The sequence below is a fragment of the Primulina tabacum genome, unplaced genomic scaffold, assembly GCF_025594145.1.
Source record: "Primulina tabacum isolate GXHZ01 unplaced genomic scaffold, ASM2559414v2 Contig1234, whole genome shotgun sequence".
NCBI lineage: Eukaryota > Viridiplantae > Streptophyta > Magnoliopsida > Lamiales > Gesneriaceae > Primulina > Primulina tabacum.
This window is the reverse complement of record NW_027460167.1, coordinates 1-23,213: the sequence shown is the minus strand read 5'-3', so window position 1 is coordinate 23,213 and position 23,213 is coordinate 1. Positions and strand designations below refer to the sequence as shown.

Sequence of the window (23,213 nt, the reverse complement as noted above, 5' to 3'; positions counted from 1 at the left end):
GAGAGATCGAGAATAGGTGGTGATTCGGTCTGGATGTAGACTTGGTTAATACTTGAAATTTAGTAGTTAAACCTTAGACTAGTTTGAATAATTGTTGTACATTATTGTACTTTTATACTGAGATGTATATTAGTTAATTCCATTACGTTCCGCACTTACATTTTAAAAAAAGAAAAATTTTTAGACCCTGATTATCTTAATTGATAATTAAATCCCAAAGATGATTAAGAAGATGATTAGCGTCCGGGTCCCCACATTAGTCCTGGTATGATCGCACCCGACATTGAGTGGGATGTATATTCTTATATCCCTCGAGTACGTGTGGAGGAGGCGGCGATGGACAACACGCGGCACTGCTCTCGCCCAATCAGAACCATGAAGTTAAGCGTTCTAGCGCGATGGCAGATATAGGATGGTTGACCACCCTGGAAAGTCCTCGTGTCGCGACCGTTTACGTAATTATGGATAAAACAGCCGAAATAATTGTTTTTAATGAGTTAACCATCTCCTGAGTAATCTGCGTCATACCCTTCCGCACAGAACCGGCTCACGACACACAAATAGCTAAATTTTCCAGAAAATAGAAAAAAATAAGAAGAAAAAAAAAAGCGAATGTAAAGCTATTATTATGCCTAAGATACAATAAAATGGAACCGGAATCGAATTTCGGAATTCTTAAATGATTTCTTGAGGAACAGAAGCTTAACAGAAGCTGAAAATCGTAAATTAGAGGGTCTTAGAGAATGAATTCGGCTAAAATCTCGCCAGCTCATTGCGGAGTAATGAGTCTTGTTCGTTTGCCCGTTTACAATCAAATTAGGCTACAATTTGGTCCCAAATCCGGCAGTGCCCGAGCTACGTTGATTTCACATGTCTTATCTGGTCCCAATCGAGATTCAGATGATTTGAGCCAAAAAACGTCTGTCAACCAAGTAATCAAAATAGAAAAACACGAAACAAGGCGTGCAACACGAGGACTTCCGCGAGGGGGTCACCCATCCTAGTACTGCTCTCGCCCAAGCACACTTAACTTCGGAGTTCTGATGGGATTATGTGCATTAGTGCAGGTATGATCGCACACGACATTGAGTGGGATGTTTATTCTTATATCCCTCGAGTACGTGTGGAGCGGGCGGCGATGGACAACACGCAGCACTGCTCTCGCCCAATCAGAACCATGAAGTTAAGCGTTCTAGCGTGGTGGCAGAGCTAGGATGGGTGACCTCTCTGGGAAGTCCTCGTGTAGCGACCGTTTACGTAAATTTTGATAAAACAGTCGAAATAATTGTTTTTATTGAGTTAACAGTCTCCGGAGTAATCTACGTCATACCCTTCTGCATAGAATCGGCTCACGACAACAAAAATCGCTAAATGTTCCCAGAAAATAGAAAAAAAAATAAGAAGAAGAAAATAGCAAATGTAAAGCTATTATTATGCCTGTGATACGATAAAATGGAATCGGCATCGAATTTCGGTCTTCTTAAACGGATTTCTCGAGGAAACGGATGCTTAACAGAAGCGGAAAATCGCAAATTAGAAGGTCTTAGAGAAGGAATTCGGCTAAAATCTCGCCAGCTCATTGCGGAATAATGATTTTCGTTCGTTTGCCCGTTTAAAATCAAATTAGGCTACAATTTTTTCCAAATCTGGCAGTGCCCGGGCTACGTTGTTTTCACATGTCTTATCTGGTCCCGATCGAGATTCAGATGATTTGAGCTGAAAATCGTCTGTCAACAAGTAATCAAAAATAGAAAAACACGAAAAGGGGTGCAACACGAGGAATTCCAGGGGGTCACCCATCCTAGTACTGCTCTCGCCCAAGCACACTTAACTTAAGAGTTCTGATGGGATCCGTTGCATTAGTGCTGGTATGATCGCATCCGACATTGAGTGAGATGTTTATTCTTATATCCCTCGAGTACGTGTGGAGCGGGCGACGATAGTAGAGCTAGGATGGGTGACCTCCCTGGGAAGTCCTCGTGTCGCGACCGTTTACGTAAATTATGGATAAAACAGTCGAAATAATTGTTTTTAATGAGTTAACCGTCTCCGTAGTAATCTGCGTCATACCCTTCCGCACAGAACCGGCTCACGACAACAAAAATCGCTAAATGTTCCCAGAAAATATAAAAACATAAGAAGAAGAAAATATCAAATGTAAAGCTATTTTTATGCCTGGTATACGATAAAATGGAACCGGAATTGAATTTCGAACTTCCTAAGCGGATTTCTCGAGGAAACATAAGCTTAACATAAACGGAAAATCGCAAATTAGAGGGTCTTGTAGAAGGAATTCGGCTAAAATCTCTCCAGCTTATTGCGGAGTAATGAGTCTCGTTCGTTTGCCCGTATACAATCAAATTAGCCTACAATTTTGTCCAAATCCGGCAATGCCCGAGCTACGTTGATTTCACATGTCTTATTTGGTCCTGATCGAGATTCAGATGATTTGAGACGAAAATTGTCTATCAACAAGTAATCAAAAATAGAAAAACACGAAAAGTGGTGCAACACGAGGACTTCCAGGGGGTCACCCATCCTAGTACTGGTCTCGCCCAAGTATGCTTAACTTCGGAGTTCTGATTGGATCCGGTGCATTAGTGCAGGTACGATCGCACTCGACATTGAGTGGGATGTATATTCTTATATCCCTCGAGTACGTGTGGAGGGGGCTGCGATGGACAACACGCGGCACTGCTCTCGCCCAATGAGAACCATGAAGTTAAGCGTTCTAGCGCGATGGCAGAGCTAGGATGGGTGACCTCCCTGGGAAGTCCTCGTGTCGCTACCGTTTACGTAAATTATGGATAAAACAGTCGAAATAATTGTTTTTAATGAGTTAACCGAATCCGGAGTAATCTACGTCATACCCTGCCGCACAGAACCGGCTCACGACAACAAAAATCGCTAAATTTTCCCAGATAATAGAAAAAAAATAAGAAGAAGAAAATAGCGAATGTAAAGCTATTTTATGCCTGGGATACGATAAAATGGAACCGGAATCGAATTTCGAACATCCTAAGCGGATTTCTCGAGGAAACGTAAGCTTAACAGTAGCGAAAAATCGCAAATTAGAGTGTCTTAAAGAAGGAATTCGGCTAAAATCTCGCCAGCTCATTGCGGAGTAATGAGTCTCGTTCGTTTGCCCGTTTACAATCAAATTAGGCTTCAATTTTGTCCAAATCCGGCAGTGCCCGAGCTGCGTTGATTTCACATGTCTTATCTAGTCACGATCGAGATTCAGATTATTTGAGCCAAACATCGTATGTCAACAAATAATCAAAAATAGAAAAACACGAAATTGGGTGCGACACGAGGAATTCCCTAGGGATCAGCCATCCTAGTACTGCTCTCACCCAAGCACGCTTAACTTCAGAGTTCTGATGAGATCCGGTGCATTAGTGCTGGTATGATCGCACCCGACATTGAGTGGGATGTTTATTCTTATATCCCTCGAGTACATGTGGAACGGGAGGCGATGGACAACACGCGGAACTGCTCTCGTCCAATAAGAACCATGAAGTTAAGCGTTCTGGCGCGATGGCAGAGCTAGGATGGGTGACCACCCTGGGCAGTCCTCGTGTCGCGACCGTTTACGAAAATATGGATAAAACAGTCGAAATAATTGTTTTTAATGAGTTAACTGTCTCCGGAGTAATCTTCATCATACACTTCCGCACAGCACCGGCTCACGACAACAAAAATCGCTAAATGTTCCTAGAAAAAAATAGAAAAAAAAATAAGAAGAAGAAAATAGCGAATGTAAAGCTATTATTATGCCTGGGATACGATAAAATAGAACCGAAATCGAATTTCGAAATTCCTAAGCAGATTTCTTGAAGAAACGGAAGCTTAGCAGAAGCGGAAAATCGAAAATTAGAGGGTCTTAGAGAACGAATTCGGCTAAACTCTCGCCAGGTCATTGCGGAGTAACGAGTCTCGTTCGTTTGCCCGTTTACAATCAAATTAGCCTACAATTTTGTCCAAATCCGGCAGTGCACGAGCTACGTTGATTTCACATGTCTTATCTGGTCTCGATCGAGATTCAGATGATTTGAGCCGAAAATCGTCTGTCAACAAGCAATCAAAAATAGAAAAACACGAAAAGGGGTGCAACACAAGGACTTCCTGGGGTCACCCATCCTAGTACTGCTCTTGCCCAAGCACGCTTAACTTCGGAGTTCTGATGGATCCGGTGCATTAGTGCTGGTATGATCGCAACCGACATTGAGTGGGATGTTTATTCTTATATCCCTCGAGTACGTGTGGAACGGGCGATGATGGACAACACGCGGCACTGCTCTCGCCCAATCAGAACCATGAAGTTAAGCGTTCTGGGGCGAATGCAGAGCTAGGATGGGTGACCTCCCTGGGAAGTCCTCGTGTCGCGACCGTTTACGTAAATTATGGATAAAACAGTCAAAATACTTGTTTTTAATTAGTTAACCGTCTCTGTCTCTGGAGTAATCTGCGTCATACCCTTCCGCACAGAACCGGCTCATGACAACAAAAATCAATAAATGTTCCCAGAAAATAGAAAAAAAATAAGAAGGAGAAAATAGCAAATGTAAATCCGTTATTATTCCTAGGATACGATAAAATGGAACCGGAATCGAATTTCGGACTTCCTAGGCGGATTTCTCGAGGAAACGGAAGCTTAACAGAAGCGTAAATTCGCAAATTAGAGGGTATTAGAGAAGAAAGTCGGCTAAAATCTTGCCAGCTCATTGCGGAGTAAGGAGTCTCGTTCGTTTGCCCGTTTACAATCAAATTAGCCTACAATTTTCTCCAAATCCGGCAGTGCCCGAGCTACGTTAATTTCTCATGTCTTATCTGGTCCCGATCGAGATTCAGATGATTTGTGCCAAAAATCGTCTGTCAACAAGTAAACAAAAATAGAAAAACACGAAATGGGGTGCAATACGTGGAATTCCCTAGGGGTCAGCCATCCTAGTACTGCTCTCACCAAGCACGCTTAACTTCAGAGTTCTGATGGGATCCGGTGCATTAGTGCTAGTATGATCGCACCCGACATTAAGTGGGTTGTTTATTCTTATATCCCTCGAGTACATGTGGAGCGGGCGGCAATGGACAAAACGCGACACTGCTCTCGCCCAAATAGAACCATAAAGTTAAGCGTTCTGGCGCGATGGCAGAGCAAGGATGGGTGACCTCCCTCGAAAGTCCTCGTGTCGCGATCGTTTACGTAAATTATGGATAAAACAATCGAAATAATTGTTTTTAATGAGTTAACAGTCTCTGAAGTAATCTGCGTCATACCCTTCCGCACAGAACCGGCTCACGACAACAAAAATCGCTAAATGTTCCCAGAAAATAGAAAAAAAAGAAGAAGAAAATAGAGAATGTAAAGCTGTTATTATGCCTGGGATACGATAAAATGGAACCGGAATCGAATTTTGGACTTCCTAAACGGATTTCTCGAGGAAACGGAAGCTTAACAGAAGCGGAAAATCGCAAATTAGAGGGTCTTAGAGAAGGAATTCGGCTAAAATCTCGCCAGCTCATTGCAAAGTAATGAGTCTTGTTCGTTTGCCCGTTTACAATCAAATTATCCTACAATTTTGTCCAAATCCAGTAGTGCCCGAGCTACGTTGATTTCACATATCTTATTTAGTCCCGATAGAGATTCAGATTATTTGAGCCGAAAATCGTCTCTCAACAAGTAATCAAAAATAGAAAAACACGAAAAGGGGTGCAACACGATGACTTCCAGGGGGTCACCCATCCTAGTACTGCTCTCGCCCAAGCACGCTTAACTACGGAGTTCTGATGGGATCCGGTGCATTAGTGCTGGTATGATCGCACCCGACATTGAGTGGGATGTTTATTCTTATATTCCTCGAGTACTTTTGGAACGGGCGGCGATGGACAACACGCGTCACTGCTCTCGCCCAATCAGAACCATGAAGTTAAGCGTTCTGGCGCTATGGCAGAGCTAGGATCGGTGACCTCCCTGGGCAGTACTCGTGTCGCGACTGTTTACGTAAATTATGGATAAAACAGTCGAAATAACTGTTTTTAATGAGTTAACCGTCTCCGGAGTAATCTGCGTCAAACTTTTCCGCACAGAACCGGCTTATGACAACAAAAATTGCTAAATTTTTCTAGAAAATAGAAAAAAAATAAGAAGAAGAAAATAGCGAATGTAAATCCGTTATTATGCCTGGGATACGATAAAATGGAACCGGAATCGAATTTCGAACTTCCTAAGCAGATTTCTCGAGAAAACAGAAGCTTAACAGAAGTGGAAAATCGCAAATTAAAGTGTCTCAGAGAAAGAATTCGGCTAAATCTCTCCACCTCATTGCGCAGTAATGAGTCTCGTTCGTAGCCCGTTTGCAATCAAATTAGCCTACAATATTGTCCAAATCCGGCAGCACCCGAGCTACGTTGATTTCTCATGTCTTATCTTGTCCCGATCGAGATTCAGATGATTTGAGCCGAAAATCGTCTGTCAACAAGTAATCAAAAATAGAAAAACACGAAAAGGGGTGCAACACGAGGACTTCCCAGGGGGTCACCCATCCTAGTACTGCTCTCGACCAAGCACGCTTAACTTCGGAGTTTTGATGGGATCCGGTGCATTAATTGTTTTTAATGAGTTAACCGTCTACGGAGTAATATGCGTCATACCCTACAGCAAAGGACCGGTTCACGACAACAAAAATCGCTAAATGTTCCAAAAATAAAAGGAAAAAAATAAGAAGAATAAAATAGCAAATGTAAAGCTATTATTATGCCTGGGATACGATAAAATGGAACCGGAATCGAATTTCGAACTTCCTAAGCGGATTTCTCGAGGAAACAGAAGCTTAACGGAAGCGTAAAATCGCAAATTAGAGGGTCTTAGAGAAGGAATTCTGCTAAAATCTCGCCAGCTCATTGCGGAGTAATGAGTCTCGTTCGTTTGCCCGTTTACAATCAAATTAGCCTACAATTTTGTCCAAACCCGGCAGTGCCCGAGATACGTTGATTTCACATGTCTTATCTGGTCCAGATCGAGACTCAGAAGATTTGAGCTGAAAATCGTCTGTCAACAAGTAATCAAAAATAGAAAAACACGAAAAGGCGTGCAACACGAGGACTTTCCAGAGGGCCACCCATCCTAGTACTGCTCTCGCCCAGGCACGCTTAACTTCGGAGTTCTGATGGGATCAGGTGCATTAGTGCTGGTATGATCGCACCCGACATTCAGTGGGATGTTTATTCTTATATCTTTCGAGTACGTGTGGAGCGGGCGGCGAGGAACAACACGCGGCACTGCTCTCGCCCAATCAGAACCATGAAGTTAAGCTTTGTGGCGCGATGGCAGAGCTAGGATGGGTGGACCTCCCTGGGCAGTCCTCGTGTCGCGACCGTTTACGTAAAATATGGATAAAACAGTCGAAATAATTGTTTTTAATAAGTTAACCCTCTCCGGAGTAATTTGCGTCATACTCTTCCGTAGAGAACTGGCTCACGATAACAAAAATCGCTAAATGTTCCCAGAAAATAGAAAAAAAAAGAAGAAGAAAATAGCGAATGTAAAGCTATTTTTATGCATGAGATACGATAAAATGGATCTGGAATCGAATTTTCGAACTTCCTAAGCGGATTTCTCGAGAAAACGGAAGCTTAACAGAAGCGAAAAATCGCAAATTAGAGGGTCTTAGAGAAAGAATTCGGCTAAAATCTCGCCACCTCATTGCGGAGTAATGAGTCTCGTTCGGTTGCCCGTTTACAATCAAATTAGCCTACAATTTTGTCCAAACCCAGCACTGCCCGAGCTACGTTGATTTCACATGTTTTATCTTGTCCCGATCCAGATTCACATGATTTTAGCCAAAAATCATATGTCAACAAGTAATCAAAAATAGAAAAACACGAAAAGTGGTGTAACACAAGGACTTCCCAGGGGTCACCCAACCTAGTACTGCTCTCGCCCAAGCAAGCTTAACTTCGGAGTTCTGATGGGATCCGGTGCATTAGTGCTGGTATGATCGCACCCGACATTGAGTGGGATGTTTATTCTTATATCCCTCGAGTACGTGTGGAGCGAGCGGCGATGGACAACACGCGGCAATGCTCTCGCCTATTCAGAATCATGAAGTTAAGCGTTCTGGAGCGATGGAAGTGCTAGGATGGGTGACCTACCTGAGAAGTTCTTGTGTCGCGACCGTTTACATAAATTATGGCTAAAACAGTCGAAATAATTGTTTTTAATGAGTTAACCGTCTCCGAAGTAATTTGCATCATACCCTTCCGCACAGGAATCGAATTTCGAACTTCCTAAGCGGATTTCTCGAGGAAACAGAAGCTTAACAGAAGCGGAAAATCGCAAATTAGAGGGTCTTAGAGAAGCAATTCGGCTAAAATCTCGCCAGCTCATTGCAGAGTAATAAGTCTCGTTCGTTTGCCCGTTTACAATCAAATTAGCCTACAATTTTGTCCAAATCCTGCAGTGCCCGAGCTACGTTGATTTCACATGTCTTATCTGGTCCTGATCGAGATTCAAATGATTTGAGCCAAAAATCGTGTGTCAACAAGTAATCAAAAATAGAAAAACACGAAAAAGGGTGCAACACGAGGACTTCCCAAGGGGTCACCCATCCTAGTACTGCTCTCAACCAAGCACGCTTAACTTCGGAGTTCTGATGGAATCCGGTGCATTAGTACTGGTATGATCGCACCTGACATTGAGTGGGATGTTTATTCTTATATCCCTCGAGTATATGGGAATCGGGCGGCGATGGACAACACGCGGCACTGCTCTCGCCCAATCCGAACCATGAAGTTCGGAGTACTGATTGGATCCGGCGGTCACCCATCCTAGCACGCTTAAGTTCGGAGTTCTGATTGGATCCGGTGCATTAGTGCTAGTATGATCGCACCCGACATTGTGTGGGATGTTTATTATTTTATCCCTCGAGTACGTGTGGAGCTGGCGGCGATGGACAACACGCGGCACTGCTCTCGCCCAATCCGAACCATGAAGTTAAGCGTTCTGGCGCGATGGCAGAGCTAGGATGGGTGACCTCCCTGGGCAGTCCTCGTGTCGCGACCGTTTACGTAAAATATGGATATAACAGTCGAAATAATTGTTTTTAATGAGTTAAACGTGTCCGGAGTAATCTGCGTCATACCCTTCCGCACAGAAGCGGCTCACGACAACAAAAATCGCTTAATGTTTCCAAAAATAGAAAAAAATAAGAAGAAGAAAATAGCGAATGTAAAGCTATAATTATGCTTGGGATACGATAAAATAGAATCGGAATCGAATTTCGGACTTCCTAAACGGATTTCTTGAGGAAGCGCAAGCTTAACTGAAGCGGAAAATCGCAAATTAGAGGGTCTTAGAGAAAGAATTCGGCTTAAATCTCGCCAGCTCATTGCAGAGTAATGAGTCTCGTTCGCTTGCCCGTTAACAATAAAATTAGGCTACAATTTTGTCCAAATCCGGCAGTGCCCGAGCTACGTTGATTCACATGTCTTATCTGGTCTCGATCGAGATTCAGATGATTTGAGCCGAAAATCGTCTGTCAACAAGTAATCAAAAATAGAAAAACACGAAAAGGGGTGCAACACGAGGTATTTCCAGGGGGCCACCCATCCTAGTACTGCTCTCGCCCAGGCACGCTTAACTTCGGAGTTCTGATGGGATCCGGTGCATTAGTGCTGGTATGATCGCACCCGACATTGAGTGGGATGTTTATTCTTATATCTTTCGAGTACGTGTGGAGCGGGCGGCAAGGGACAACACGCGGCACTGCTCTCGCCCAATCAGAACCTTGAAGTTAAGCTTTCTGGCGCGATGGCAGAGCTACGATGGGTGACCTCCCTGGGCAGTCCTCGTGTCGCGACCGTTTACGTAAAATATGGCTAAAACAGTCGAAATAATTGTTTTTAATGTGTTAATCGTCTCTGGAGTAATCTGCGTCATACCCTTCCGCACAGAAGCGGCTCACGACAACAAAAATCGCTTAATGTTCCAAGAAAATAAAAAAAAATAAGAAGAAAAAAATAGCAAATGTAAAGCTATTATTAATCCTGGATACGATAAAATAGAACCGGAATCGAATTTCGGACTTCCTAAACGGATTTCTCGAGGAAGTGCAAGCTTAACTGAAGCAGAAAATCACAAATTAGAGGGCCTTAGAGAAAAAATTCGGATTAAATCTCGCCAGCTCATTGCGGAGTAATGAGTCTCGTTCGCTTGCCCGTTACCAATAAAATTAGGCTACAATTTTGTCCAAATCCGGCAGTGCCCGAGCCACGTTGATTCACATGTCTTATCTGGTCTCGATCGAGATTCAGATGATTTGAGCCGAAAATCGTCTGTCAACAAGTAATCAAAAATAGAAAAACACGAAAAGGGGTGCAACACGAGGACTTCCCAAGGGGTCACCCATCCTAGTACTTCTCTCGTCCAAGCACGCTTAACTTTGGAGTTCTGATGGGATCCGATGCATTAGTGCGGGTATGATCGCACCTGACATTGAGTGGGATGTTTATTCTTATATTCCTCGAATACCTGTGGAGCGGGCGGGATGGACAACACGCGGCTTTGTTCTCGCCCAATCAGAACCATGAAGTTAAGCGATCTGGCGCGATGGCAGAGCTAGGATGGGTGACCTCCCTAGGCGTTCCTCGTGTCGCGACCGTTTACGTAAATTATTGATAAAACAGTCGAAATAATTGTTTTTAATGAGTTAACCGTCTTCGGAGTAATCTGCGTCATACCCTTCTGCACAGAACCGGCTCTCGGCAACAAAAATCGCTAAATGTTCTCAGAAAATAAAAAAAAAATAAGAAGAAGAAAATAGCGAATGTAAAGCTATTATTATACCTGGGATACGATAAAATGGAACCGGACTCGAATTTCGAACTTCCTAAGCGGATTTCTCGAGGAAACGGAAGCTTAACAGAAGCGGAAAATCGCAAATTAGAGGGTCTTCGAGAAAGAATTCGGTTAAACTCTCGCCTGCTCATTGCGGAGTAATGAGTCTCGTTCGTTTGCCCGTTTACAATCAAATTAGGCTAAAAATTTGTCCAAATCCGGCAGTGCCCGAGCTACGTTGATTTCACATGTTTTATCTGGTCCCGATCGAGATTCAGAGGATTTAAGCCAAAAATCGTCTGTCTACAAGTAATCAAAAATAGAAAAACACGAAAAGGGGTGCAACACGAGGACTTCCCAGGGGGTCACCCATCCTAGTACTGGTCTCGCCCAAGCACGTTTAACTTCGGAGTTCTGACGGGATCCGTTGCATTAGTGCTGGTATGATCGCACCGGACATTGAGTGGGATGTTTATTCTTATATCCCTCGAGTACGTGTGGAGCTGGCGGCGATGGAGAACACGCGGCACTGCTCTCGCCCAATCAGAACCATGAAGTTAAGCGTTCTGGCGCGATGGCAGAGCCAGGATGGGTGACCTCCCTGAGCAGTCCTCGTGTCGAGACCGTTTACGTAAATTAAGGCTAAAATAATCGAAAAAATTGTTTTTAATGAGTTAACCGTCTCCGGAGTAATCTGCGTCATACCCTTCCGTACAGAACCGGCTCACGACAACAAAAATCGATAAATGTTCCCAGAAAATATAAAAAAATAAGAAGAAGGAAATAACGAATGTAAAGGTATTATTATGCCTGGGATACGATAAAATGGAACCAGAATCGAATTTCGAACTTCCTAAGCTGATTTCTCGTTGAAACGGAAGCTTAACAGAAGCGGAAAATCGCAAATTAGAGGGTCTTAGAGAAGGAATTCGGCTAAAATCTCGCCAGCTCATTACGGAGTAATGAGTCTCGTTCGTTTGCCCGTTTATAATCAAATTAGGCTACAATTTTGTCCAAATCCGGCAGTGCCCGAGCTACGTGGATTTCACATTCTTATCTGGTCCCGATCGAGATTCAGATGATTTGAACGGAAAATCATCTGTCATCAATTAATCAAAAATAGAAAAACTCGAAAAGGGGTGCAACACGAGGACTTCCCAATGAGTCACCCATTCTAGTACTGCTCTCGCCCAAGCGCGCTTAACTTCGGAGTTCTGATGGGATCCAGTGCATTAGTGCTGGTATGATCGCATCCGACATTGAGTGGGATGTTTATTCTTATATCACTCGAGTACGTGTGGAACGGGCGGCGATGGACAAAACGCGGCACTGCTCTCGCCCAATCAGAACCATGAAGTTAAGCGTTCTGGCGTGATGGCAGAGCTAGGGTGGGTGACCGCCCGGGAAGTCCTCGGATCGCGACTGTTTACGTAAATTATGGCTAAAACAGTCGAAATAATTGTTTTTAATGAGTTAACCGTCTCCGGAGTTATCTGCGTCATACCCTTCCGCACAGAACTGGCTCACGACAACAAAAATTTCTAAATTTTTCCAGAAAATAGAAAAAAATAAGAATAAGAAAATAGCGAATGTAAAGCTATTATTATGCCTAGGATACTATAAAATGGAACCGGAATCAAATTTCGAACTTTCTAAGCGGATTTCTCGAGGCAACGGAATCTTAACAGAAGCTTAAAATCGCAAATTAGAGGGTCTTAGAGAAGGAATTCGGCTGTATTCTCGCCAGCTCATTGCGGAGTAATGAATCTCGTTTGTTTGCCCGTTTACAATCTAATTAGGCTACAATTTTGTCCAAATCAGGCAGTGCCCGAGCTACGTTGATTTCACATGTTTTATCTTGTCCCGATCGAGATTCAGATGATTTGAGCCGAAAATCGTCTGTCAACAAGTAATTAAGAATAGAAAAACACGAAAAGGGGTGCAACACGAGGACTTTCTAGGGGGCCACCCATCCTAGTACTGCTCTCGCCCAAGCACGCTTAACTTCAGCCGAAAATCGTCTGTCAACAAGTAATCAAAAATAGAAAAACACGAAAATGGGTGCATCACGAAGACATCCCAGGGGGTCACCCATCCTAGTACTGCTCTCGCCCAGGCACGCTTAACTTCGGAGTTCTGACGTGATCCGGTGCATTAGTGCTGGTATGATCGCACCAGACATTGAGTGGGATGTTTATTCTTATATCCCTCGAGTACGTGTGGAGTGGGCGGCGATGGACAACACGCGGCAGTGCTCTCTCCCAATCAGAACCATGAAGTTAAGCGTTCTGGCAAGATGGCAGAGCTAGGATGGGTGACCTCCTTGAGCAGTCCTCGTGTCACGACCGTTTACGTAAATTAAGGCTAAAACAATCGAAATAATTGTTTTTAATGAGTTAACCGTCTCTAGAGTAATCTGCATCATACCCTTCTGCACAGAACCGGCTCACGACAACAAAAGTTGCTAAATGTTCACAGAAAATAGAAAAAAAATAAGAAGAAGAAAACAACGAATGTAAAGCAATTATCATGCCTGTGATAGGATAAAATGGAACCAGAATCGAATTTCGAACTTCCTAAGCTGATTTCTCGTGTAAACGGAAGCTTAACAGAAGCGGAAAATCGCAAATTAGAGGGTCTTAGAGAAGGAATTCGGCTAAAATCTCGCCAGCTCATTGCGGAGTAAAGAGTCTCGTTCGTTTGCCCGTTTATAATCAAATTAGGCTACAATTTTGTCCAAATCCGGCAGTGCCCGAGCTACGTGGATTTCACATTCTTATCTGGTCCCGATCGAGATTCAGATGATTTGAACCGAAAATCAACTGTCATCAATTAATCAAAAATAGAAAAACTCGAAAAGGGGTTCAACACGAGGACTTCCCAATGAGTCACCCATTCTAGTACTGCTCTCGCCCAAGCACGCTTAACTTCGGAGTTCTAATGGGATCCAGTGCATTAGTGCCGGTATGATCGCATCCGACATTGAGTTGGATGTTTATTATTATATCCCTCGAGTACGTGTGGAACGGGCGGCGATGGACAAAACGCGGCACTGCTCTCGCCCAATCAGAACCATTAAGTTAAGCGTTCTGGCGTGATGGCAGAGCTAGGGTGGGTGACCGCCCGGGAAGTCCTCGGATCGCGACTGTTTACGTAAATTTTGGCTAAAACAGTCGAAATAATTGTTTTTAATGAGTTAACCGTCTCCGGAGTTATCTGCGTCATACCCTTCCGCACAGAACTGGCTCACGACAACAAAAATTTATAAATTTTTCCAGAAAATAGAAAAAAATAAGAATAAGAAAATAGCGAATGTAAAGCTATTATTATGCCTAGGATACTATAAAATGGAACCGGAATCAAATTTCGAACTTTCTAAGCGGATTTCTCGAGGAAACGGAATCTTAACAGAAGCTTAAAATCGCAAATCAGAGGGTCTTAGAGAAGGAATTCGGCTGTATTCTCGCCAGCTCATTGCGGAGTAATGAATCTCGTTCGTTTGCCCGTTTACAATCAAATTAGACTACAATTTTGTCCAAATACGGCAGTGCCCGAGCTACGTTGATTTCACACGTCTTATCTTGTCCCGATCGAGATTCAGATGATTTGAGCTGAAAATCGTCTGTCAACAAGTAATCAAGAATAGAAAAACACGAAAAGGGGTGCAACACGAGGAATTCCCAATGGGTCATCCATCCTAGTACTGCTCTCGCCCAAGCACGCTTAACTTTGGAGTTCTGATGGGATCCGGTGCATTAGTGCTGGTATGATCGCACCCGACATTGAGTGTGATGTTTATTCTTATATCCCTCGAGTACGTGTGGAGCGGGCGGCGATGGACAACATGCGGCACTGCTCTCACCCAATCAGAACCATGAAGTTAAGCGTCCTGGCGCGATGGCAGAACGAGGATGGGTGACCTCCCTGGGCAGTCCTCGTGTCGGGACCGTTTACGTAAATTATGGATTAAAAAGTCGAAATAATTGTTTTTAATGAGTTAACCGTCTCCAGAGTAATCTTCGTCATACCCATCCGCACAGAACCGGCTCACGACAACAAAAATCACTAAATGTTCCCAGAAAATTGAAAAAAAAAAAGAAGAAGAAATAGCGAATCTAAAGCTATTTTTATTCCTAGGATACGATAAAATGGAACCGGAATCGAATTTCAAACGTCCTATGCGGATTTTTCGAGGAAACGGAAGCTTAACAGAAGCGAAAAATCGCAAATTAGAGGGTCTTAGAGATGATATTCGGCTAAACTCTCGCCAGCTCATTGCGGAGTAAGGAGTCTCGTTCGTTTGCCCGTTTACAATCAAATTAGGCTACAATTTTGTCCAAATCCGGCAGTGCCCGAGCTACGTTGATTTCACATGTTTTATCTGGTCCCGATCGAGATTCAGATGATTTGAGCCGAAAATAGTATGTCAACAAGTAATAAAAACTATAAAACACGAAAAAGGGTGAAACTTATATCCCTCGAGTACGTGTGGAGCGGGCGATGGACAACAGGCGGCACTGCTCTCACCCAATCAAAACCATGAAGTGAAGCGCGATGGCAGAGCTAGGATGGGTGACCTCCCTGGGCAGTCCTCGTGTTGTGACCGTTTACGTAAATTATGGATAAAACAGTCGAAATAATTGTTTTTAATGAGTTAACCGTCTCCGAAGTAATCTGCGTCATACCATTCTGCACAGAATCGGCTCACGACAACAAAAATCGCTAAATGTTCCCAGAAAATAGAAAAAAAAATAAGAAGAAGAAATAGCGAATGTAAAGCTATTATTATTCTTAGGATACGATAAAATGGAATCGGAATCGAATTTCAAACTTCCTATGCGGATTTCTCGAGGAAACGGAAGCTTAACAGAAGCGAAAAATAGCAAATTAGAGGGTCTTAGAGAAGGAATTCGGCTAAACTCTCGCCAGCTCATTGCGGAGTAAGGAGTGTCGTTCGTTTGCCCGTTTACAATCAAATTAGGCTACAATTTTGTCCAAATCCGGCAATACCCGAGCTACGTTGATTTCACATGTTTTATCTAGTCCTGATCGAGATTCAGATGATTTGAGCCGAAATTCGTATGTCAACAAGTAATTAAAAATGGAAAAACACAAAAAAGGGTGCAACACGAGGACTTCCTAGGGGGTCACCCATCCTAGTACTGCTCTCGCCCATGCACGCTTAACTTCAGCCGAAAATCTTCTGTCAACAAGTAATCAAAAATAGAAAAACACGAAAAGGGATGCATCACAAGGACATTCCAGGGGGTCACCCATCCTAGTACTGCTCTCGCCCAAGCACGCTTAACTTCGGAGTTCTGATGGGATGCGGTGCATTATTGCTGGTATGATCGCACCCGACATTGAGTGGGATGTTTATTCTTATATCCTTCGAGTACATGTGGAGCGAACGATGGACAACACGCGGCACTGCTCTCACCCAATTAGAACCATGAAGTTAAGCAACCTGGCGCGAAGGCGGAGCTAGGATGGGTGACCTCCCTGGGCAGTCCTCGTGTCGCAATCGTTTACGTAAATTATGGATAAAACAGTAGAAATAATTGTTTTTAATGAGTTAACCGTCTCAGGAGTAATCTGCTTCACACCTTTCCGTATAGAACTGGCTCACGATAACTAAAATCGCTAAATGTTCCCAGAAAATAGAAAAAAAAATAAGAAGAAGAAAATAACGAATGTAAAGCTATTATTATGTTTGGGATACGATAAAATGGAACCAGAATCGAATTTGGAACTTCCTAAGCGGATTTCTCGAGGAAACGGAAGCTTAACAGAAGCGGAAAATGGCAAATTAGAGAGTCTTAGAGAAAGAATTCGGCTAAACTCTCGTCAGCTCATTGCAGAGTAATGAATCTCGTTCGTTTGCCCGTTTACAATCTAATTAGGCTAAAATTTTGTCCAAATCCGGCAGTGCCCGAGCTACGTTGATTTCACATGTTTTATCTGGTCCTGATCGAGATTCAGATGATTTGAGCCGAAATTTGTATGTCAACAAGTAATTAAAAATGGAAAAACGCGAAAAGGGGTGCAACACGAGGACTTCCTAGGGGGTCACCCATCCTAGTACTGCTCTCGCCCAAGCACGCTTAATTTCAGCCGAAAATCTTCTGTCAACAAGTAATCAAAAATAGAAAAACACGAAAAGGGATGCATCACGAGGACATTCCAGGGGGTCACCCATCCTAGTACTGCTCTCGCCGAAGCACGCTTAACTTCGGAGTACTGATGGGATCCGGTGCATTAGTGCTCGTATGATCGTACCCGACATTGAGTGGGATGTTTATTCTTATATCCCTCGAGTACGTGTGGAGCAGGCGGCCGTGGACAACACGTGGCACTGCTCTCGCCCAGTTAGAACCATGAAGTTAAGCGTTCTGGCGCGATGACAGAGCTAGGATGGGTGACCTCCCTGGGCATTCCTCGTGTCGCGACCGTTTACGTAACTTATGGCTAAAACAGTCGAAATAATTGTTTTTAATGAGTTACCCATCTCCTGAATAATCTGCGTCGTACCCTTCCGCACAAAACCGGCTCACGACAACAAAAATCGCTAAATGTTCCCAGAAAATAGAAAAAAAAGAAGAAGAAAATGGAACCGTAATAGAATTTCAGACTTCCTAAATGGATTTCTCGAGGAAACGGAAGCTTAACAGAAGCGGAAATCGCAAATTTGAGGGTCTTTGAGAAGGAATTCGGCTAAAATCTTGCCAGCTCATTGCGGAGTAATAAGTCTCTTTCGTTTGCCCGTTTACAATCAAATTAGGCTACAATTTTGTCCAAATCCGACAGTGCCCGAGCCACGTTGATTTCACATGTCTTATCTGGTCCCGATCGAGATTCAAATGATTTGAGTCGAAAATCGTCTGTCAACAAGTAATCAAAAATAGAAAAATACGAAAAAGGGTGTAACACGAGGACTTCCCAGGGGTCACCCATCCTAGTACTGCTCTCGCCGAAGCACGCTTAACTTCGTAGTTCTAATGGATCCGGTGCTTTAGTGCTGGTATGATCGCACCCGACATTGAGTGGGATGTTTATTCTTATTTTTCTCGAGTACGTGTGGAGCAAGCGGTGATGGACAACACGCGGCACTGCTCTCGCCCAATCAGAACAATGAAGTTAACCGTTCTGGCGCGATGGCAGAGCTAGGATGGGTGACCTCCCTGAGCAGTCCTCGTGTCGCGACCGTTTACGTAAATTAAGGCTAAAACAATCGAAATAATTGTTTTTAATGAGTTAACCGTCTCCATAGTAATCTGCATCATACCCTTCCGCACAGAACCGACTCACGACAACAAAAATCGCTAAATGTTCCAAGAAAATAGAAAAAAATAAGAAGAAGAAAATAACGAATGTAAAGCTATTATTATGCCTAGGATACAATAAAATGGAACCAGAATCTAATTTCAAACTTCCTAAGCGGATTTCTCGAGGAAACGGAAGTTTAACAGAAGCGGAAAATTTCAAATTAGAGGGTCTTAAAGAAAGAATTCGGCTAAACTCTCGCTAGCTCATTGCGGAGTAACGAGTCTCGTTCGTTTGCCCGTTTACAATCTAATTAGGCTACAATTTTGTCCAAATCCAGCAGTGCCCGTGCTACATTGATATCACATGTTTTATCTGGTCCTGATCGAGATTCAGATGATTTGAGCCGAAATTCGTCTGTCAACAAGTAATTAAAAATGGAAAAACACGAAAAGGGGTGCAACACGAGGACTTCCTAGGGGATCACCCATCCTAGTACTGCTCTCGTCCAAGCACGCTTAACTTCAGCCGAAAATCGTCTGTCAACAAGTAATAAAAAATAGAAAAACACGAAAAAAGGTGAAACACGAGGACTTCCCAGGGGGACACCCATCCTAGTACTGCTCTCGCCCAGGCACGCTTAACTTCGGAGTTCTGATCGGGTCCGATGCATTAGTGCTAGTATGATCGCATCCGACATTTTGTGGGATGTTTATTCTTATATCCTTCGAGTACATGTGGAGCGGGCGGCGATGGACAACACGCGGCACTGCTCTCGCCCAATCAGAACCATGAAGTTAAGCGTTCTGGCGCGATGACATAACTAGGATGGGTGACCTTCCTGAGCAGTCCTCATGTCGCGACCGTTTACGTAAATTAAGGATAAAACAATCGAAATAATTGTTTTAATGAGTTAACCGTCTCCAGAGTAATCTGCATCATACCCTTCCGCACAGAACAGGCTCACGACAACAAAAATCGCTAAATGTTCCCAGAAAACAGAAAAAAAAATAAGAAGAAGAAAATAACGAATGTAAAGCTATTATTAAGCCTGGGATACGATAAAATGGAAACGGAATCGAATTTCGAACTTCCTAAGCGGATTTCTCGAGGAAACGGAAGCTTAACAGAAGCGGAAAATTGCAAATTAGAGGCTCTTAGAGAAAGAATTCGGCTAAACTCTCGCCAGCTCATTACGGAGTAATGATTCTCGTTCGTTTGCCCGTTTACAATCTAGTTAGGCTACAATTTTGTCCAAATCCGGCAGTGCCCGAGCTACGTTGATTTCACATGTTTTATCTGTTCCTGATCGAGATTCAGATGATTTGAGCCGAAATTCGTCGGTCAACAAGCATTAAAAATGAAAAAACACGAAAAAGGGGTGCAACACGAGGACTTCCTAGGGGGGTCACCCATCCTAGTACTGTTCTCGCCCAAGCACGCTTAACTTCAGCCAAAAATCGTCTGTCCACAAGTAATCAAAAATATAAAAAGACGAAAAAGGGTGAATCACGAGGACATCCCAGGAGGTCACCCATCCTAGTACTGCTCTCGCCCAAGCACACTTAACTTTGGAGTTCTGATGGGATCCGGTGCATTTTAACTGGTATGATTGCACCCGACATTGAGTGGGATGTTTATTCTTACATCCTTCGAGTACGTGTGGAGCGGGCGGCGATGGAAAACATGCGGCACTGCACTCGCACAATCAGAACCACGAAGTTAAGCGTTCTGGCGCGATGACCGAGCTAGGATGGGTGACCTCCCTGGGCATTCCTCGTGTCGCGACCGTTTACGTAAATTATGGCTAAAACAGTCGAAATAATTGTTTTTAATGAGGTTAACCATCTCAAGAATAATCTGCATCATACCCTTCTACACAAAACCGGCTCACGACAAAAAAAATCGCTAAATGTTCCTAGAAAATAGAAAAAAAAATAAAAAGAAGAAAATAGCGAATGTAAAGCCTATTATTATGCCTAAGATACGATAAAATGGAACATGAATCAAATTTCAAACTTCCTATGAGTATTTCTCGAGAACGAAAGTTTATTAAGAAGGCGGAAATCGAAATTAGAGCGTCATAGAGAAGGAATTCGGCTAACACTCTCGCCAGCTCATTGCGGAGTAAGGAATCTCGTTCGTTTGCCCGTTTACAATCAAATTAGACTAAATTTTTTCCAAATCCGGCAGTGCCCGAGCAACGTTGATTTCAGATGTTTTATCTGGTCCGATCGAGATTCAGATGATTTGAGCCGAAAATCAGTCTGTCAACAAGTAATCAAAAATAGAAAAACACAAAAAGGGGTGCAACACGAGGACTTTCCAGGGGGTAGCCCATCCTAGCACTGCTCTCGCCCAAGCACGCTTAACTTCGGAGTTCTGATGGGATCCGGTGCATTAGTGCTGGTATGATCGTACCCGACATTGAGTGGGATGTTTATTCTTATATCCTTCGAGTACATGTGGCGCGGGCGGCGATGGACAACACGCGGCACTGCTCTCGCCCAATCAGAACAATGAAGTTAACCGTTCTGGCGCGATGGCAGAGCTAGGATGGGTGACCTCCCTGAGCAGTCCTTGTGTCGCGATCGTTACGTAAATTAAGGCTAAAACAATCGAAATAATTATTTTTAATGAGTTAACCGTCTCTAGAGTAATCTGCATCATACCCTTCAGAACAGAACCGGCTCACGACAACAAAAATTGCTAAATGTTAGCAGAAAATAGAAAAAAAATAAGAAGAAGAAAATAACGAATGTAAAGCTATTATTATGCCTGGGATATGATAAAATAGAACCAAAATCGAATTTCAAACTTCCTAAGCGGATTTCTCGAGGAACGGAAGTTCACCAGAAGCGGAAAAATTGCAAATTAGAGGGTCTTAGAGAAAGAATTCGGCTAAACTCTCGCTAGCTCATTGCGGAGTAATGAGTCTCGTTCGTTTGCCCATTTACAATCTAATTAGGCAACAATTTTGTCCAAATTCGGGTGTGGGGGATCGGACGCTAATCATGTTTCTTAATCATCATTGGGACTAATTAATCAATTATAAAACAGGGTCTAAATTTTTTTTTAAAATGCGGAACGTAAGGAAAGAAAACGTATATACATCTCAGTATAAAAGTACAAGTCCTGTACCACATACATTTATTCAACTAAGGTTTAACAGCTAATATCAAGTGTCCAACCCTATCTCTAATCCAGTCCGGAGCCTCCACTCTAATCACGATCTTTTCCTCATCTCCTCGACCCTGAGCCTGTCCACCATGTTGTCATGCACACATACAAAACAAGACAACAGCCGGATAACTCCGGTGAGAATAAATCCCTGTATAAACAATGTAAACATGCAATCATATAAAAACATATACAAAAGCATATAACAAATATCATTGACATGCAGCCAATCAACAAACATGTATGATATCAAAACTGTAAATCAACTAGTCGTATCAGACTTGACTCAAACAACGCGTCAACTCAGACTTGACTCATTCCTAATCTAGGGATCCCGGTTTTTAATATTGAGAATTATATCGAATCTCAGTCGATAGGAATGACCCAACCCTAAACGGCATCGATATAATTCCTATATCCAGTGTCTGGGCGAAACAGCCGCAGAATTGACGAATCATTCAAGGATTAAGCGAATCAGCCAATAATTAGACGAATCAGTCAGGGACTAGGCGAATCATCCGATGACTAGGCGAATCAGCCAGTAGCTAGGCAACTCGGCCGATAGCTTGACGAATCAGTCTATGACTAAACGAATCAGTAGTCAAACATGCAGTGGCTATAAATCAATAGACTACAAACATCATCTCATTAACTACAATATCAATGCAGTAAACTAGGTATGTGATTTAGGAAACTCGAGTCAAACCTCACTCGAGTTGTGCAATCCCAACTCAACATTAATTTATGCCTTTCTTTCTGTCACTCTGACTCTGTCAAGTCTCGAACTCAAAGCCTGACAATATCAATCTGGGCAATAACAATATCGAGGAGTATAATATCAATACATTACTCCAATCAAATCTGTTATCGCTCAATACTCAATCTAATTCACTATCGATGGCATAAACGGTACAATATCGATATACCCAACAATACCATATTAGTCATATATCACTTACAATATCTCATAATCGATAACAATTCAATTATGATATCAAATCGACTCCAAAACTACTCCGAAAATCATAACAATTTCATATGATATCTGTTCTCCAGTCCTGGTTTCATCTATACAATGTCTAATATCGCAAGAACATCATATATGAATCATATCCGATTCCTTCAACAACATAATTTCAAATCATATCAAAACGTAAGCAAAACTTACGTCCAGTTGAAGCCTGCGGTCGATAGGAACACAGTACTGAAGTCGGATTCAAAATCGGACGAGGCGGAACGTCACAAATCATCAATCTATACGCTAAAAGGCGTAAGGATTTCTTAGAGAATCCTCGACTCTTCCTGCTAAATTCTGAAGAAGGAAACTTATATATATATATCTCATGCATGTAAAGATATGTGTCCCATTCCTCCCTGATTTTCAGTCGGCGCGCGGGCGGTTATAAACTACCGCTCGGGCGCCGAACACTCTGCCCGGTACTCGGCTTGTTATCCATTGGCGCTCGGGCGGTAATTTTCTACCGCTCGGGCGCCACAGGTTCTGCCCGAATAGTATTCTTATTGAACACTGGCGCTCGGGCGGTCATTTCCTACCGCTCGGGCGCCAACAGTTCTGTCCAAACATTGTACTTTTCATATGTTTTGCCCAATCTGGTCTCGAAATGGCCCGGCTATAATCACCTCAATTCTTAATCAATAATCTTAGATTAACAGAATCAAAATCTCGGGCATTACATTTCTCACCCCCTAAGATTTGATTTCGTCCCCGAAATCACAGGCAATCAAATTAGATATCAGAAAGAAATGTATAGCAGAAGCTGAATCAAAATACTCACATCAGTGAAATAACTCAGGAAATCTCTGTCTCATATCAGACTCGGTTTCCCAAGTAGCTTTATCGATGTCATGACGACTCCACTGAATCTTCACAAGTGGAATAGTCTTCTTTTCTGAGCTACTTTTCTTTACGATC

General features: G+C 43.0%; 18 non-coding genes and 5 pseudogenes across 18 annotated transcripts; all 23 read right to left on the bottom strand.

The window, feature by feature from the left end:
- Positions 1 to 960: 960 nt before the first annotated feature.
- Positions 961 to 1,081, bottom strand: LOC142536153 (5S ribosomal RNA; annotated as a pseudogene).
- A 683-nt stretch (positions 1,082 to 1,764) lies between these two features.
- Positions 1,765 to 1,882, bottom strand: LOC142536148 (5S ribosomal RNA). The gene has a single exon (XR_012818044.1). It is a non-coding gene; the product is annotated as a 5S ribosomal RNA (ribosomal RNA).
- Positions 1,883 to 2,502: 620 nt separating this feature from the next.
- LOC142536154 (5S ribosomal RNA) lies at positions 2,503 to 2,620 on the bottom strand (annotated as a pseudogene).
- A 682-nt stretch (positions 2,621 to 3,302) lies between these two features.
- On the bottom strand, positions 3,303 to 3,421 carry LOC142536140 (5S ribosomal RNA). Its single transcript, XR_012818037.1, has one exon. It is a non-coding gene; the product is annotated as a 5S ribosomal RNA (ribosomal RNA).
- Positions 3,422 to 4,107: 686 nt separating this feature from the next.
- LOC142536145 (5S ribosomal RNA) lies at positions 4,108 to 4,223 on the bottom strand. The gene has a single exon (XR_012818041.1). It is a non-coding gene; the product is annotated as a 5S ribosomal RNA (ribosomal RNA).
- A 689-nt stretch (positions 4,224 to 4,912) lies between these two features.
- Positions 4,913 to 5,030, bottom strand: LOC142536146 (5S ribosomal RNA). The gene has a single exon (XR_012818042.1). It is a non-coding gene; the product is annotated as a 5S ribosomal RNA (ribosomal RNA).
- A 680-nt stretch (positions 5,031 to 5,710) lies between these two features.
- On the bottom strand, positions 5,711 to 5,828 carry LOC142536158 (5S ribosomal RNA). Its single transcript, XR_012818049.1, has one exon. It is a non-coding gene; the product is annotated as a 5S ribosomal RNA (ribosomal RNA).
- Positions 5,829 to 7,088: 1,260 nt separating this feature from the next.
- LOC142536137 (5S ribosomal RNA) lies at positions 7,089 to 7,207 on the bottom strand. The gene has a single exon (XR_012818034.1). It is a non-coding gene; the product is annotated as a 5S ribosomal RNA (ribosomal RNA).
- Positions 7,208 to 7,890: 683 nt separating this feature from the next.
- LOC142536141 (5S ribosomal RNA) lies at positions 7,891 to 8,008 on the bottom strand. Its single transcript, XR_012818038.1, has one exon. It is a non-coding gene; the product is annotated as a 5S ribosomal RNA (ribosomal RNA).
- A 565-nt stretch (positions 8,009 to 8,573) lies between these two features.
- On the bottom strand, positions 8,574 to 8,692 carry LOC142536136 (5S ribosomal RNA). The gene has a single exon (XR_012818033.1). It is a non-coding gene; the product is annotated as a 5S ribosomal RNA (ribosomal RNA).
- Positions 8,693 to 9,573: 881 nt separating this feature from the next.
- Positions 9,574 to 9,692, bottom strand: LOC142536135 (5S ribosomal RNA). Its single transcript, XR_012818032.1, has one exon. It is a non-coding gene; the product is annotated as a 5S ribosomal RNA (ribosomal RNA).
- Positions 9,693 to 10,372: 680 nt separating this feature from the next.
- Positions 10,373 to 10,491, bottom strand: LOC142536157 (5S ribosomal RNA). The gene has a single exon (XR_012818048.1). It is a non-coding gene; the product is annotated as a 5S ribosomal RNA (ribosomal RNA).
- Positions 10,492 to 11,173: 682 nt separating this feature from the next.
- Positions 11,174 to 11,292, bottom strand: LOC142536156 (5S ribosomal RNA). The gene has a single exon (XR_012818047.1). It is a non-coding gene; the product is annotated as a 5S ribosomal RNA (ribosomal RNA).
- A 681-nt stretch (positions 11,293 to 11,973) lies between these two features.
- Positions 11,974 to 12,092, bottom strand: LOC142536138 (5S ribosomal RNA). Its single transcript, XR_012818035.1, has one exon. It is a non-coding gene; the product is annotated as a 5S ribosomal RNA (ribosomal RNA).
- An 803-nt stretch (positions 12,093 to 12,895) lies between these two features.
- On the bottom strand, positions 12,896 to 13,014 carry LOC142536143 (5S ribosomal RNA). The gene has a single exon (XR_012818040.1). It is a non-coding gene; the product is annotated as a 5S ribosomal RNA (ribosomal RNA).
- A 682-nt stretch (positions 13,015 to 13,696) lies between these two features.
- LOC142536142 (5S ribosomal RNA) lies at positions 13,697 to 13,815 on the bottom strand. Its single transcript, XR_012818039.1, has one exon. It is a non-coding gene; the product is annotated as a 5S ribosomal RNA (ribosomal RNA).
- Positions 13,816 to 14,496: 681 nt separating this feature from the next.
- LOC142536147 (5S ribosomal RNA) lies at positions 14,497 to 14,615 on the bottom strand. Its single transcript, XR_012818043.1, has one exon. It is a non-coding gene; the product is annotated as a 5S ribosomal RNA (ribosomal RNA).
- A 1,462-nt stretch (positions 14,616 to 16,077) lies between these two features.
- On the bottom strand, positions 16,078 to 16,196 carry LOC142536151 (5S ribosomal RNA; annotated as a pseudogene).
- An 803-nt stretch (positions 16,197 to 16,999) lies between these two features.
- LOC142536149 (5S ribosomal RNA) lies at positions 17,000 to 17,118 on the bottom strand. The gene has a single exon (XR_012818045.1). It is a non-coding gene; the product is annotated as a 5S ribosomal RNA (ribosomal RNA).
- Positions 17,119 to 17,755: 637 nt separating this feature from the next.
- On the bottom strand, positions 17,756 to 17,872 carry LOC142536155 (5S ribosomal RNA; annotated as a pseudogene).
- An 804-nt stretch (positions 17,873 to 18,676) lies between these two features.
- Positions 18,677 to 18,795, bottom strand: LOC142536152 (5S ribosomal RNA; annotated as a pseudogene).
- An 806-nt stretch (positions 18,796 to 19,601) lies between these two features.
- On the bottom strand, positions 19,602 to 19,720 carry LOC142536150 (5S ribosomal RNA). The gene has a single exon (XR_012818046.1). It is a non-coding gene; the product is annotated as a 5S ribosomal RNA (ribosomal RNA).
- Positions 19,721 to 20,404: 684 nt separating this feature from the next.
- LOC142536139 (5S ribosomal RNA) lies at positions 20,405 to 20,523 on the bottom strand. Its single transcript, XR_012818036.1, has one exon. It is a non-coding gene; the product is annotated as a 5S ribosomal RNA (ribosomal RNA).
- Positions 20,524 to 23,213: the final 2,690 nt, after the last annotated feature.